The 16,140-nt window shown below is 38.3% G+C and overlaps 1 long non-coding RNA gene across 2 annotated transcripts in view; it reads left to right on the top strand.

Moving 5' to 3' along the window:
* Positions 1-12,733, top strand: part of LOC130708196 (uncharacterized) — a 269,377-nt gene extending 256,644 nt beyond the window's left edge. Inside the window, exons 4-5 of one of the 2 annotated variants that reach the window (XR_009008285.1) lie at positions 11,715-11,851; positions 12,669-12,733. This is a non-coding gene — a long non-coding RNA (uncharacterized LOC130708196). Of the gene's footprint in view, positions 1-983; positions 2,045-11,714; positions 11,852-12,668 lie in introns of those variants that run through there. The other variant, XR_009008283.1, reaches the window with a different exon arrangement.
* Positions 12,734-16,140: the final 3,407 nt, after the last annotated feature.

Below are 16,140 nucleotides of genomic sequence, written 5' to 3'. Positions count from 1 at the left end.
GATGAATCAGAGCTCAAATTAACAAGTAAAGGAGTCCACCTATAATGAAAATCTTTTTCCAACATAACACTTCATTATAAAGGGAGTTTTTCTATAATAGAAGCAAGTGTAATTACATTTTTATATATAATTAGGACATTATTATCATTTCACCATATCAAAGTTCATTATGACATCTCTGATACATTTTTCATAGAGCAAAAATAAAAAGAGAACAGGAGTCCTTCAATTAGACTCATATAAGGACATCCACAGAGACTGAAAGAAGCTGATCAAACAGCTTACTTAGCCCAAAAGGGACCAGGTAGAACCCACGTTGCTTTTATGACACAGAAGGCGCTTTTTTTTGTATCCCGTATAATTTCTAATTATAGTTTTTCATTCCGTTCATATTCAACCATGAGAAATTAAAGGTGCAACATTCCCAGCTGGACCCAACTTTCTCCAACATTTCAAGCTCAGCTCCCCGGTGTTTACTGGGCTGGGCGGAATTCCTATTGTGCCCAATGCAAACACCTGTCAAACGTGAGGCAGTCTACAAACTGTTCTGTTTTGCCAGTTTTATAAAAATGGCTAAGGTTCCCTTCTTCCCTTGCTCCCACCATCTTGTAATATCTTTGGAAGATAACTAAAGTAGTTTCTAAAAATATTGAAAGGTTCCATATTTTAGAACAGATTATCTAACAGAAATGTCTAATTGAGCATGAAAAATGTGTCACAGGTCAGGATTTATAAATGTATGAGCAAATAAATTTTGACTTGTATAAATTAGCATATTAACATGTTCAAAGTTAATTAAAACAAAATGCATTTTTTATGCATGAGTTTACAGTGAATGTTGCTTTCAGTGCAGATGAAATGATGAAGATAGCATGGTTTGGGGAACTGACTCTTAGTATTCCAATCTCAGAAATTTTTGCTCTTTGGTTTATTTAAGACCACTCACTAAGCAATGCCCCCATTAATTTATCATTTATGTTCAGCTTGGTTTTAAGATCTTCAGCCTCTGCTCTACATGCAGGATGTGTGGGAAGTGCCAGAGAAAGATTCTTTCCGACCCCGTAATTGGAGCACAGGAAGATCAGCACTGGGAGTGGTCAAGGGCTTCGGCTTTGTACAGATGGGGAAACTGAAACACACAAAAAGCCATCCCTGCTCCTGGAACTGGACTTTCCTGACTCCATGGCCAGGGACCTTTCTGCTGCACTGCATTCCAATGGCACTTGTCATGTTTCTCTACAATTCTCACAGTTTCAAAAAAGACTTTTTAAAAATTAAATTGTTATCTCTACTACACTAAGTAATGTATTTTTATTTTAGAGATCTTGTGTGTGTGTGTGTGTGTGTGTGTGTGTGTGTGTGTGTGTTATGCTATACCATTGCAAACGTCCCACCCTTTTTTTTCGATAGCAATTTGGTATGAATTAATATCTGTAAACAAACAAAAGACATATATGCTATCTCCAAAACTAATGATTCAGAAGGTACTTCAAGGGTGCCATATATATAATTCTAAATATCAATATTTATTATTATTGTTAAACTATTGACAGAAATATCACAATTAAATGGATTTTCTGATTAATATAATTTAAATAAATAATTTACGTATGACAGTTTTATCTGGGCTCTATTGATCGTTTTGTTCTTCGTTTTTGATTCTGCTGGATGCATACTATTTCTTATAATATGCCCATAGACTGTATATCAAAATGTTAAAGAAGACTCTAGAAAAACAGGTCATTTATGGCAGAGATGCATTTGAAATAATGCTTTTATCATTTAAATCTAACCACACTGCTTTTCAAAATAAGTGGTAACTCATAGATGTTACAATTGTGACTAACTTGTTTGACCATTCACTTACACAGCTGTAAGTATAGCTGTTCAGTCAGAGTGAATCCTGTTAAAAATTAACTTGTCTCCCTAATTTCTTAACCCAAATATAGAGATCAGTAACTTCTTACTGTACTCATGTTCCTGCCTGTAATCCTACCATGTATATGATTGTATCATCATTGTCTTATGGGTTGAATCTTTATCAGAAAATAGCAGCAAGTATTTCTGTACTCAGGTAGACCTTCTGCTTATTCCTTTAGAATGTTTATGAGATTTGGTTGTAACTATTAAAATTTTCTATGAGAAATTATTTCTTAGAACCAGATACTTTCTTCTTTCTCTATCCTACTAAAATGTTAAGATGATAATAAAAGTAAGATGATAGTCTCAATTAGTGATTCTTAATGTAAGGGGGGAAAATCTGTTAAGATGCTTTCTTATTCCTTGCCTTGTAAATTTAAAATCCCTATATTAGCATAGAGGTGTGTCGCATTTCCTTCCAATTAACCTAAAAAATTATCTTCTTTCTGGTACATTCTTTAAATATTTCAAGTTAAAAACCTACAAACTATTTTGGCGTGTTTCTAATAGCTTTTTAATAGCTAAAGTAAAATTCATAGTCTGTGCAAGACAATCAACAGAAGAGTGTAAATCAATTATTGGATTAATTTTATTAAATCTTTATCATATTATCAAACAGTAGAACTACCACCTTATCTCACAGTAAATAAATGCTTTGACAGAAAATTACTAAGTTGATATTGTGGACAGAACTGTCATGCAGCTGTGTTTCTGTGCCTGGCAGCCCAAGTTTTGAGACCGTTTCATATGAAATCAGCCTGCCAGTGAGGTGCCTTTGCACAAACTTGTGTGTATTCGCTTGTGCTTGGTTTTGCATGTGCTGATTTTTAAAGATTCACATGCATTTGTTTATATATGTTTCTTCCATTTGACTATAGGCGTTTTGAGAAAAGGAACTCATTTGCTATTTTATTTATACCTTTCCATGGTACCTGGTAAAGAGCTCTGCCCATCACAGGTCTTCAGTAAATATTATTGAATCATTTTCCAACCGTTGATCACTATTACATTATGGTTTTTTGTTTCTTTCTTTCTTTCATTTTAGTTCTATAGTATTGCTATCTCCGAAGTAAGCTGAAAACATCTTCCCTTTAAGAATATATGAATGCTGGTGGGGAAAACTGGGCCCGAGGAACTATAATGTCACCACCACATTTGTGATAAATACATTCTAAGGTTTCATATGTCTTCCTAAGGAAATGTCAAGTAGGTGCTTCTTATTTACAGCAGATGCATCTTTTCACAAATCAAAGGAAGTACAGGTTTTCCACTTTGCTTTCGGAGTACAGGACTGGATGAAGCACCTGTTTTAGCCTATCAAAGGACTGATCCCACGGTCAGAGTCTGAAGTTATGTGGATTCATATTTAATTATGTTGGCCAATTATTTTGCTACACTCACAGGAGGGGAAGAGATTGTGACATAGAAGAGAATTCCCAGACCACATACTATTGTTATTCCTCCCAGCCATCACTCCAATACTATCTACATATTCCTCTATCCTTTTTTTTTTAAATGAAACTTTCATCTGTGAAAAGAAAACATTAACATAAAGCACAACAGAAGGAAGCTGCATTTGGCATTGAGCAATGTGCTAGAAGGGCTTGCAGTTTAGAAATGCATTTTTTGCTTCTTCAGAAAGAAAAATTCTTAATCTCACTGTTTACAGTATAAAGCTCTAGACATGTTTTTACAGCCTTGACTCATACTTGGACTGATTTATTACACTTGGAAATGGGAACTCTGCTCTTTTTAACCTTTAGCTCCTTGAGGTTAATATTAATTAATATTTTTCACAAAGAATGTGTGTATTATATTTGTATTTCTTTCTAAGTGGTGGCTATAATTGGGACAGCATTCAGGTAAAATTGAAAAGGTGCTTTGCAACACTTAATGAAGTGACAAATTCTCAATTCAGTATGTTATTTTCTTGTGCAAGAAACAAGAAATTTTATGAAGGATAAATTTAAGTATCTAGATCTATTCCTTTTATTAATATTTCTGGCCCTAGGTAAGGAGCCATTAATAAAAGACTGAAATGATTTTGTTTTAAGGTTTTGTTTGTGTCTTCATATATAAGATAGAGTAAATCCTGTTGTAATTCTCCAAGTGAACTTCTAACTTCATATTTCTACTCCAGAAAATTAGGTAAACAACAGTGAACTATCACTCACAGGAGTAGATCTTTTTATTTGACTGTACAACCAAAGAAATAGACTTAAAATGTTTTTTCATCCATGACACCTGTTCTTTTTTTTAACGTCTTTATTGGAGTATAATAGCTTTACAATGTTGTGCTAATTTCTGCTGTATAACAAAGTGAATCAGCCATACGTATACATATATCCCCATATCCCCTCCCTCTTGCACCTCCCTGCTACCTTCCCTATCCCACCCCTCTAGGTCATCAACAAAGCACTGAGCTGATCTCCCTGTGTAGCTGCTTCCCACTACTTATCTATTTTACATTTGGTAGTGTATATATGTCAATGCTACTCTCTCATTTCATCCCAGCTTCTCCTTCCCCCTCTCTGTGTCCTCAAGTCCATCCTCTGCGTCTGCATCTTTATTCCTGTCCTGCCCCTAGATCCCTCAGAACAATTTTTTTTTAGATTCTATATATATGTGTTAGCATATGGTATTTGTTTTTCTCTTTCTGACATACTTCACTCTGTATGACAGACTCTAGGTCCATCCAGCTCACTACAAATAACTCAATTTCATTTCTATTTATGGCCAAGTAATGTTCCATTGTATATATGTGCCACATCTTTTTTATCCATTCATCTGTTGATGGACACTTAGGTTGCTATTGTAAATAGCTTTTGCACAACACAGGAAACAATAAACAAGATGAAAAGACAACCCTCAGAATCGGAGAAGATATCTGCAAATGAAGCAACTGACAAAGGATTTATCTCCAAAATATATAAGAGGCTCATAAAGCTCAATATCAAAAAAACAAACAACCCAATCCAAAAATGGGAGGAAGACCTAAATAGACATTCTCCAAAGAAGATATACAGATTGACAACAAACACGTGAAAGGATGCTCAACATCACTAATCATTAAAATGCAAATCAAAACCATAATGAGGTAACAGCTCACAATAGTCAGAATGGCCATCATCAAAGAATCTACAAACTGCTCCAACTCAGCGCTGGGGCCTCTGAGGTGCCCGCAAGCAGCTGGAGCAGATCTGGGGTTTTGTGATCCACTTCCTTGGTGTCAAGGGGCTACTGGGCTGGGGCCAAGGCAGGGAGCAGCCCTCAGAGATGGTGGCACATAGATGCTTCTGCCAGTCTTCTAGGGTTGCCATAATAAAATACCAGAAGATTGGGTGGCTTAAACAACAGAAATTTATTTTTTCACTGTCCTGGAGGATGAAGTCAAAGGTCAAGATGACGAAGATTTGGTTTCTCCTGAGGTATCTTCCTTGCCTTCTGTATGGCTGACAGGGTCTTTGTGCTCTGGCCAGATGACAGGCTTGTGCCTCTGAAGTGGAAGAGCCGAGTTCAGGACATTGGTCCACCAGAGACCTCCCAGCTCCACGTAATATCAAATGGTGAAAGCTTTCCCAGAGATCTCCATCTCAATGCTAAGACCCAGCTCCACACAACAACCAGCAAGCTACAGTGCTGGACACCCTATGCCAAACAACTAGCAAGACAGGAACACAACCACATCCATTAGCAGAGAGGCTGCCTAAAATCATAATAAGGTCACAGACACCCCAAAACACACCACCGGATGCAGTCCTGCCCACCAGAAAGACAAGATCCAGCCTCATCTACCAGAAAACAGGCACTAGTCCCGTCTACCAGGAAGCCTACACAACACACTGAACCAACCTTAGGCAATGGGGGCAGACACCAAAAACAACAGGAACTACGAATGTGCAGTCTGCGAAAATGAGACCCCAAACACAGTAAGTTAAGCAAAATAAGACAGAGAAATGCACAGCAGATGAAGGAGCAAGGTAAAAACCCATCAGACCAAACAAATGAAGAGGAAATACGCAGTCGACTTGAAAAAAAATTCAGAGTAATCATAGTAAAGATGAGCCAAAATCTTGGAAATACAATGGGGAAAATATAAGAAACGTTTAACAAGGACCTAAAAGAACTAAAGAGCAAATGAACAATAATGAACAATACAATAAATGAAATTAAAAATTCTCTAGAAGGAATCAATAGAAGAATAACTGAGGCAGAAGAATGGATAAGTGACCTGGAAGCTAAAAGGGTGGAAATAACTATTGCAGAGCAGAATAAAGAAAAAAGAATGAAAAGAATTTAGGACAGTCTTAGAGACCTCTGGGGCAACATTAAACACACCATCAAGCGAATTATAGGGGTCCCAGAAGAAGGAGAGAAAAAGTAAGGGTATGAGAAAGTATTTGAAGAGATTATAGTTGAAAACTTCCTTAATATGGGAAAGGAAATAGTGAATCAAGTCCAGGAAGCATAGAATCCCATACAGGATAAATCCAAGAAGAAACACACCAAGACATATTAATCAAACTATCAAAAATTAAATACAAAGAAAAAATATTAAAGCAGCAAGGGAAAAAACAACAAATAACACACAAGGGAATCCCCACAAGGTTAACAGCAGCTGATCCTTCAGCAGAAACTCTGCAAGCCAGAAGGGAGTGGCAAGACATATTTAAAGTGATGAAAGGGAAAAACCTGCAACCAAGATTTCTCTACCCAGCAAAGATCTCATTCAGATTCGACAGAGAAATTAAAACCTTTACAGATAAGCAAAAGCTAAGAGAATTCAGCACCACCAAACCAGTTTTACAACAAATGCTAAAGAAACTTCTCTAGGCAGGAAACACAAGAGAAGGAAAAGACCTACAATAACAAACAAAAAAACAATTAAGAACATGGTAATGGGAATATACATATTAATAATTACCTTAAATGTAAATGGATTAAGTCCTCCAAAAAAAAAGACATAGACTGGCTGGATGGATACCAAAACAAGACACATATATATGCTGTCTACAAGAGGCCCACATCAGACCTAGGGACACATACAGACTGAAAGTGAAGTGATGGAAAAAGATATTCCATGCAAATGGAAATCAAAAGAAAGCTGGAGTAGCAATTCTCATATCAGACAAAACAGACTTTAAAATAAAGTCTATTAAAAGAGACAAAGAACAACACTACATAATGATCAAGGGATCAATCCAAGAAGAAGATATAACAATTGTAAATATTTCCCAACATGGGAGCACCTCAATACATAAGGCAAATGCTAACAGCCATAAAAGGGGGAATTGACAGTAACACAAACGTAGTAGGGGATTTTAACACCCCACTTTCACCAAAGGACAGTTCATCCAAAATGAAAATAAATAAGGAAACACAAGCTTTAAATGATACACTAAACAGGATGCACTTAATTGATATTTATAGGACATTCCATCCAAAAACAACAGAATACAGTCTCTTCTCAAGTGCTCATGGAACATTCTCCAGGATAGATCATATCTTGGGTCACAAATCAAGCACTGGTAATTTTAAGGAAATTGAAATCTTATCAAGTAACTTTTCCAAACACAATGCTATGAGACTAGATATCAATTACAGGGGAAAAAAGGTGTAAAAAATACAAAAACATGGAGGCTAAACAATACACTACTTAATAACCAAGAGATCACTGAAGAAATCAAAGAAATCAAAAAAATACCTAGAAACCAATGACAATGAAAACACGATGACTCAAAACCTATGGGATGCAGCAAAAGGATTTCTAAGAGGGAAGTTTATAGCAATAAAATCCTACCTCAAGAAACAACAAACATCTCAAATAAATAACCTAACCCTAAACCTAAAGCAACTAGAGAAAGAAAAACAAAAAAACCCCAAAGTTAGCAGAAGGAAAGAAACCATAAAGATCAGATCAGAAATAAATGAAAAAGAAATAAAGGAAACGATAGCAAAGATCAATAAAACTAAAAGCTGGTTCTTTGAGAAGATAAACAAAATTGATAAACCATTAGTCAGGCTCATCAAGAAAAAAAGGAAGAGGACAGAAATACAGAATTAGAAATGGAAAAGGAGAAGTAACAACTGACACTGCAGAAATACAAAGGATCATGAGAGATTGCTACAAGCAACTCTATGGCAATAAAATGGACAACTGGGAGGAAATGGAGAAATTCTTAGAAAAGCACAACCTTCCGAGACTGAACCAGGAAGAAATAGGAAATATAAACAGACCAATCACAAGCACTGCAATTGACACTGTGATTAAAAATCTCCCAACAAACAAAAGTCCAGGACCAGATGGCTTCACAGGCGAATTCTATCAAACATTTAGAGAAGTGCTAACACCTATCCTTCTCAAACTCTTCCAAAATAGAGCAGAGGGAGGAACACTCCCAAACTCATTCTATGAGGCCACCATCACCCTGATACCAAAACCAAATAAAGATGTCACAAAGAAAGAAAACTACAGGTCATTCTCACTGATGAACATAGATGTAAAAATCCTCAACAAAATACTAGCAAACAGAATCCAACAGCACATTAAAAGGATCATACCCCATGATCAAGTGGGGTTTATCCCAGGAATGCAAGGATTCTTCAATATATGCAAATCAATCAATGTGATAAACCATGTTAACAAATTGAAGGAGAGAAACCATATGATCTTCTCAATAGATGCATAAAAAGCTTTCAACAAAATTCAACACCCATTTATGATAAAAAACCTCCAGAAAGTAGGCATAGAGGGAACTTACCTGAACATAATAAAGGCCGTATATGACAAACCCACAGCCAACATCATTCTCAATGGTGAAAAATTGAAACTTTTTTCTCTAAGAGCAGGAACAAGACAAGGTTTTCCACTCTTACCACTATTATTCAACATAGTTTTGGAGGTTTTAGCCACAGCAATCAGAAAAGAAAAACAAATAAAAGGAAACCAAGTCAGAAAACAAGAAGTAAAGCTGTCACTGTTTGCAGATGACATGATACAATACATAGAGAATCCTAAAGATGCTACCAGAAAACTACCAGAACTAATCAATGAATTTGGCAAAGTAGCAGGATACAAAGTTAATGCACAGAAATCTCTTGCATTCCTATACACTAATGATAAAAAATCTGAAAGAGAAATTAAGGAAACACTCCCATTCACCACTGCAACAAAAAGAAGAAAATACCTAGGAATAAACCTAACCAAAGCTATCTACAGATTCAATGCAATCCTTATAAAACTACCAATGGCATTTTTCACAAAACTAGAATAAAAAAATTCACACTTTGTATGGAAACACAAAAGACCCCGAATAGCTAAACCAATCTTGAGAAAAAAAAAACGGAGCTGGAGGAATCAGGCTCCCTGACTTCAGACTATACTACAAAGCTACAGTAATCAAGACAGTATGGTACTGGCACAAAAACAGAAATATAGATCAATGGAACAGGATAGAAACCCAGAGTTAAACCCACACACATGTGGTCACCTTATTTTTGATAAAGGAGGCAAGAATATACAATGGAGAAGACAGCCTCTTCAATAAGTGGTGCTGGGAAAACTGGACAGCTACATGTAAAAGAATGAAATTAGAACACTTCCTAACACCATACACAAAAATAAACTCAAAATAGATTAAAGACCTATATGTAAGGCCAGACACTATAAAACTCTTAGAGGAAAACATAGGCAGAACACTCCATGACATAAATCACAGCAAGATCCTTTTTGACCTACCTCCTAGAGAAATGGAATTAAAAAGATAAATAAACAAATGGCACCTAATGAAACTTAAAAGCTTTTTCACAGCAAAGGAAACATAAACAAGATGAAAATCAACCCTCAGAATGGGAGAAAATATTTTCAAATGAAGCAACTGACAAAGGATTAATCTCCAAAATTTATAAGCATCTCATGCAGCTCAATATCAAAAAAACAAACAACACAATCCAAAAACAGCCAGAAGACCTAAATAGACATTTCTCCAAAGAAGGTATACAGATTGCCCACAAACACATGAAAGGATGCTCAACATCACTAATCATTAGAGAAATGCAAATCAAAGCTACAATGAGTTATTACCTCACACCAGTCAGAATGGCCATCATCAAAAAATCTAGAAACAATAAATGCTGGAGAGGGTGTGGAGAAAAGGGAACCCTCTTGCACTGTTGGTGGGAATGTAAATTGATACAGCCACTATGGAGAACAGTATGGAAGTTCCTTAAAAACCTAAAAATGGAACTACCATTTGACCCAGCAATCCCACTACTGGGCATATACCCTGAGAAAACCATATTTCAAAAAGAGTCATGTACCACAATGTTCATTGTAGCTCTATTTACAATAGCCAGAATATGGAAGCAATCTAAGTGTCCATCAACAGATGAATGGGTAAAGAAGATGTGGCACATATATACAATGGAATATTACTCAACCATAAAAAGAAACAAAATTGAGTTACTTGTAGTGAGATGGATGCACCTAGAGTCTGTCATACAGAGTGAAGTTAAGTTAGAAAGAGAAAAACAAATACCGTATGCTAACACATATATATGGAATTTTAAAAAATGTTTCTGAAGAACCTAGGTGCAGGATAGGAATAAAGATGTAGACATAGAGAATGGACTTCAGGACACGGGGAAGGGGAAGGGTAAGCTGGGATGAAGTGAGAGAGTGGCATGGACTTATATACACTACCAAATGTAAAATAGATAGCTAGTGGGAAAGAGCTGCATAGCACAGGGAGATCAGCTCGGTGCTTTGTGACCACCTAGAGGGGTGGGATAGGGAGTGTGGGAGGGAGATGCAAGAGGGAGGAGATATGGGGAAATATGTATATGTATAGCTGATTCACTTTGTTATAAAGCAGAAACTAAGACACCATTGTAAAACAATTATACTGCAATAAAAATGTTTTTAAAATCTACAAAGAATAATGCTGGAGAGGATGTGGAGAAAAGGGAACCCTCTTGCACTGTTGGTGGGAATGTAAATTGATACAGCCACTATGGAAAACAGTATGGAGGTTCCTTAAAAAACTAAAAATAGAACTACCGTATGACCTAGCAATCCCACTAGTGGGCATATACCCTGAGAAAACTACAATTCAAGAAGAGACATGTACAACAATGTTTATCACACTTGTTCCTAAAAAGCTCTCTCCTCAACTCTCTACACCAGGGTGTATGTGTTGTTTTTTGCTGTCATCAAGCTGTCTGTTCGTTCATGCCTGATACATGCTTTCATTCAGAGAGTTGCTTAAGGACTAGCCACAACGCTAATAACTGCTCTCGTGGAGCTCCGAGCCTGGCAGTAAAGCTCACTAGACAGGCACAAACATGAGATTAATGCTTTTTATATTTTAAAAGCAGTGTTTGCTTGCCTTTCCTGCATCCTCCTCCAGGAGGGTTGCTTTGCCTGGGAGACTTGCCCCAGGGTTGAAACACCACAGCAGCAGCGAATCTGGTGGACAGAACCTTTTCTCCAAGAGAAGATGCAGCCCTGGCTCTAATGCTGTGAGTTGCATCTCAAGGGCAGCTTGGACAGCTGTCATGGCCAGCTCATCTCTTGTCTTTTCTGACCTCTTCTGACCTCATTTCATCCATAAGTAATGTCTGAAGTTTCATGCAGTGGACGATGCTCTGGTTTTGATAATGTAATTATTAGGGTCCCGCAGTCGACCAGTTGGCCAGATGAGCATGGAGAGCATCTCTCCCAGATGCCCTCGGCGCCTGACAGATGGCTGTGTCAATTGTGTTTAAAGAGGCTGTGTGCTCCTGTTCCCTTTCAGGTTCTTTTAAAGCTGTACCAGCCAAGCTGAGTGTGAGAGAGAAGGTCTAAACATCAGGGTTGAAATGAAACTCGAAAACCACTGAGAAAAGAAATGGGGAAGATATTTTGAAAGGACACAATGCAGACTGGCGACAGGTATGATTGGGGCATTGTCTGTGAAACTGGTCCCAGCAATATGCTTTTCCATTCATTCTAGTCCTTTTACCTTGAGTCCAGGATCCCATTCTCCCATCCAGCTCTTGATTTTAAAAAAAAACCCTCAAGATGGACACAACTCTTAGATTTTAGTTTCCACTTGCCCCTCAGCAGGGTGTCTTGGTGCAGTGCCCAACCTACCCAACTGTCCCTGTCAGCTGTGTTCACCTAGTGCTTCTTTAGTAACATCAGCAGAAGGCAATGGATCTCTCCTCTCTTATAGCATCAGGAACTCACTACCTCCAAAAAGCCCAGGCCTGGACAGTCACTCCCTGAAGCACGTTTACCATGTAACCACATAGACCTGCTCTGTGTGCATCACTTGGGAATCTGGGAAATCAGCATTCTAGGTCACTACCTAAATAACTTAGTCTATACTTAGTTTATTTCTACAAAGAGGTGGGCACTCATTTCCATAAAGCACCAGAGCATAGCTTTTTTATTGTTTACAATAAATTGATCACTTTCCCTCTCTCAAAATAAAAAAATAAAATAAAATAAATTTTACAATCTAGCAACTATTTTAAACAAACACAATGCTTTTTTACAATCTGGATGGGGAGGAGGGGGTTACACTCCAGTTTTGTCACTCATTTTGATTCATTCATTTGGGAAAACATCATAAATGTGTGTTCTCTTCAAAGTTCTATTTAGATGCCATCAGAGGTAACGAAGGGGATAAGGCTGCTGTCTGTGTTCACAAAGCTCAAGGTGTAAGAGGGAAGATGAATGAGATTTTTTTCATGTATCTTATTAGACCCTTATGCGCTGAGTGCATTTTACCTGGAAAGGAGCCTGGGCTTCCCAGCAAGTTACCTTGGAACAGCAAGATAACTGTAAGATCATCCTGGAGGGGCAGGGGGATGATGTGGTTACTGGCAGAAATTTTGAGCTGAAGCTCAATTCTGCTCCTCTAAGTTCCTCAATAGTGTCTCTTGAATCCAGCCTTTTTTCTTCAGCTAACTATTGTCATCACAGTCTGGAGAACTGCACACGTCATAAACAGTCTCTTCTAGAGGGGCCATGTCCCCTCCTTACAACTATCAGTTATCATAGAAGGGACGTCAGATCTTGTCAACCTTCCCTTTGCCCAAGCTTTCTGTTGCCTTTCTGTTACCTGTAGTGTAAATTCTAAATGCCTTAGCTCAGCATAAGAGGCCTTGTAGAGGCTGCTTCAAACCCTAATCTTATTGCCCGTCATTCTGTCCCCCAACCGTGGCCTTCCCCTGAATACATCTTAATCTCTGGTCATGCTGATGTCCTGATCACTCCCCAAAGCTCTGCTCATCCATGACTCCAGGCCTCAACACATGCTTCTCCATCACGTCTGTCCAGCTGGTATGTTTCTCCTCATGCCTTAAAGGTGCAGAACTCAGATGTAGTCTTGTCCCATTTGGTCTGGCAGACAGAGCCATTCCCTCCTGGGAGAACCCACAGCACTTCTTCATTCCTTTAAAAGATGATATTATTGGTTTTCTGCTTGCACATGTCTTCTCCACTAAACTATGAGTTCCTTGAGGGGAGGGGTTTTGTTATATCCTAGGGACCTAGCAAGGTCCCTGGCATACAGTGGCATGTTGACAAATGCTCCTTGAATGAACAGATACATGAAAGAGAAATTGCACCTACTCCAAGGTCTTATGTCATCAATACCCCCCTTTTATTCATTGTTTAAAAGAGCTCAATGACAAAGTCATTCCATGGATGTTTCCAGAGTGAGTATGTGACCACCTCTGGCACACACCTCATTCAATATCAGGCTACTGATCCTTTGAATGTAGCTACAAAAAGCCAAGTTCAGTATACAAGCAGATTACTTCTTAAGCCCAGAACCTCTGTCCCTGATTTCTCTCAGCTCACCCATCATTAGCATCTGGGTCAGGTCTCTCTGTATGGAGCTGCTGACAGTCTTTATTTTCCCTATCTTTTTTTTTTTTTCCCCTGGCTTCGAAGAAGTACAGCAGTGCTGTTTGGATGATTGTGGCTCTGTGATGCCAAGATATTTTAGAACAATGTTATGATGCCTGGTCACACCTACTATCACTGAGACAAGCCCAGAAGTTAAATTATGAAGCAAATGTAAGCTTTGAAGAAATTTTTATTTAATCTGTATTCCCCTGTTTCATCTGCACATCCATCCCACACAATCTGCATCATTATTAGCCACATCAACTTGCTAAAAAAAAAAAGAGAGAGAGAGTAAAAAGTAAGACATCTGTGTTACAGCATTAATATATTCAAAGGTTTTTACTTTCATCTTGCAGGCATTAACATTGTGTAAATGCAGTGTAAGTGCAACTTACAACAGCACTAAGTTAGCAGAAGGAAAATGTACTTGGGAGCCTAGCCAAAGAAGGGAGCCAACAAAAGAGAAGAAAAAAAGAAAAGGTATGTTTGTGTGGAGGGGACAGGCATGTTAAGAATTATGGAAAAAGCCGAATTTTACCTAGAAATAGAGTCTTTTGCCTATTGCTCTTACAGAGCTTCCTTTCTAATTGCCAGCACAATTTCTAAGGCACTGAGGCAACCCTCAAGCAGTGTGCTGAAGGTGTGTTTGTGCTCCTATGCCCTCTGGCTTGGCTGCCAGCCTATTCCCTTAGATCAGAGCCAGAAGGCAGACTGTTTTCGAATACCGATCACTTCACCCGGACCTAATCCTTTGAGTTCTCTTTGGCATCCATTCCTTCTGCCAGTTTCCTCTTCTGTTCCTCTCTTTTCTTCTGAAGTTGACAACAAAGACATCCTCAGGGCCCTCCTTGATGTAAGACCACTCTTGATGTTATTACAGTGTGTTTTTTTTTTTTTTGTACCCTAAAGTTGTGCTACTTTTATATTCAGCTAGCACAATATTTGCACACCAGAAGATAAAGAAAATGTGAATATGTTATCCAGAGTGATAGTTTCTTTTTAATTTGTACCCCTCAGTGTTTTTTTTTTTTGATGTAAACCCTTTCCTTTCCCTGTCACTCATCTCCATACCTGATCAAGAACCCGAAGGTCTCTCTTTAGAGACGATGTTACTTCTATACCTTAAATTGGCCTGACCTGCCACTTTTAATTTCAAAAATGTGGCTGTATGAGATATGGATGAATATGGAATTTCTATGAAGCACAAAACTTTTGAACAGTTCCTGTCCTCTGTGATAGTGAGTTTTTAAAGAGAAATCTCCAAAGAGCTAATTAGTAGACAAGTAGAGCTCAGCCTGAACAAAGCTGAAAAGATAGCAGATAACTAAAAGGACCTGACCATAGCTGACAAAAATCAAAGCCCTGACAGAGAGCTGGCAGTAACCTTGGGCTGCTAACTGACAGAGACAATAAAAAAAAAAAAAAAACCCTCTGAACCTGGCGGAGAGTGACAGCCCCACTAGAGATTCTCCAAAGAGCACAGGATCTCCACCGCAAGGAAGTGGTAATCTTCCAGCAGGCAAATCCAAAGGCTTTTACTGCCCATCTCAACTCTAAAAGATGTGAACTGGTTCTGCTCTGACCATCCCTTATGGAGGAGAGAGAGATGAGGCCCAGGAATTTTTTTTAAGTTACTTGAAAAGTTCCATGCTGACCATGAACTTGAGGGTGGAGTCGTGGGAAGGAAGACTGTGGAGCAGCCCGAGGTGGAGCAGGAGCCTGACTGTTTACTGGGGGCTCGGTGGGATGGCAGGGAGTTAGAGCCGAGAGCAAGTGTTGGTTGGGAAAAGCCAGTGCAGGCCAGGACTTAACGAGCCCAGCGACCTACAAAGTATGGTTGGAAATAAAAGGGATTGCCCTTGAAAGAAACCTGAGGCATGACAGGGAAAAATGAAAGTGAGAATCAAGGAAAAGAGTCACAGCAAGGGAGAGAGTCATTCCTTATTAGAACACAGACTTTATAAGAAGGGTGTGGAGCAGGGAGCTGCATTTTCAAACTCCTGGAAGCAAGAGAAAACACACAAATAATGATCTTCTTTTTTTAAATTAATTTTTATTGGAGTATAGTTGCTTTACAATTAAAGAGGGTTTTTAAAAGATCATTATTTTTGACACAACATCGTAAAAATAGTGATCTTTTAATTCACTAAGAAGAGAGAGGAAGCTCTGGCAGGTTTGTTAGGTTTAGGCACTAATGGGCCCTCTTCTAAAATTCCAAGGGTGCAAAGGGAGGTAAGAAAGGATGCTTCCGTTAACTGAGAGATCTGAAAATGTCTTTCTGCAAGCATGAGATTCCGTGGTGTAATTCTGGGCATACAAAT

The sequence above is a fragment of the Balaenoptera acutorostrata genome, chromosome 5 (genome assembly GCF_949987535.1).
Source record: "Balaenoptera acutorostrata chromosome 5, mBalAcu1.1, whole genome shotgun sequence".
Taxonomy (NCBI): Eukaryota; Metazoa; Chordata; class Mammalia; order Artiodactyla; family Balaenopteridae; genus Balaenoptera; species Balaenoptera acutorostrata.
This window is presented reverse-complemented; position numbering and strand designations above follow the sequence as displayed.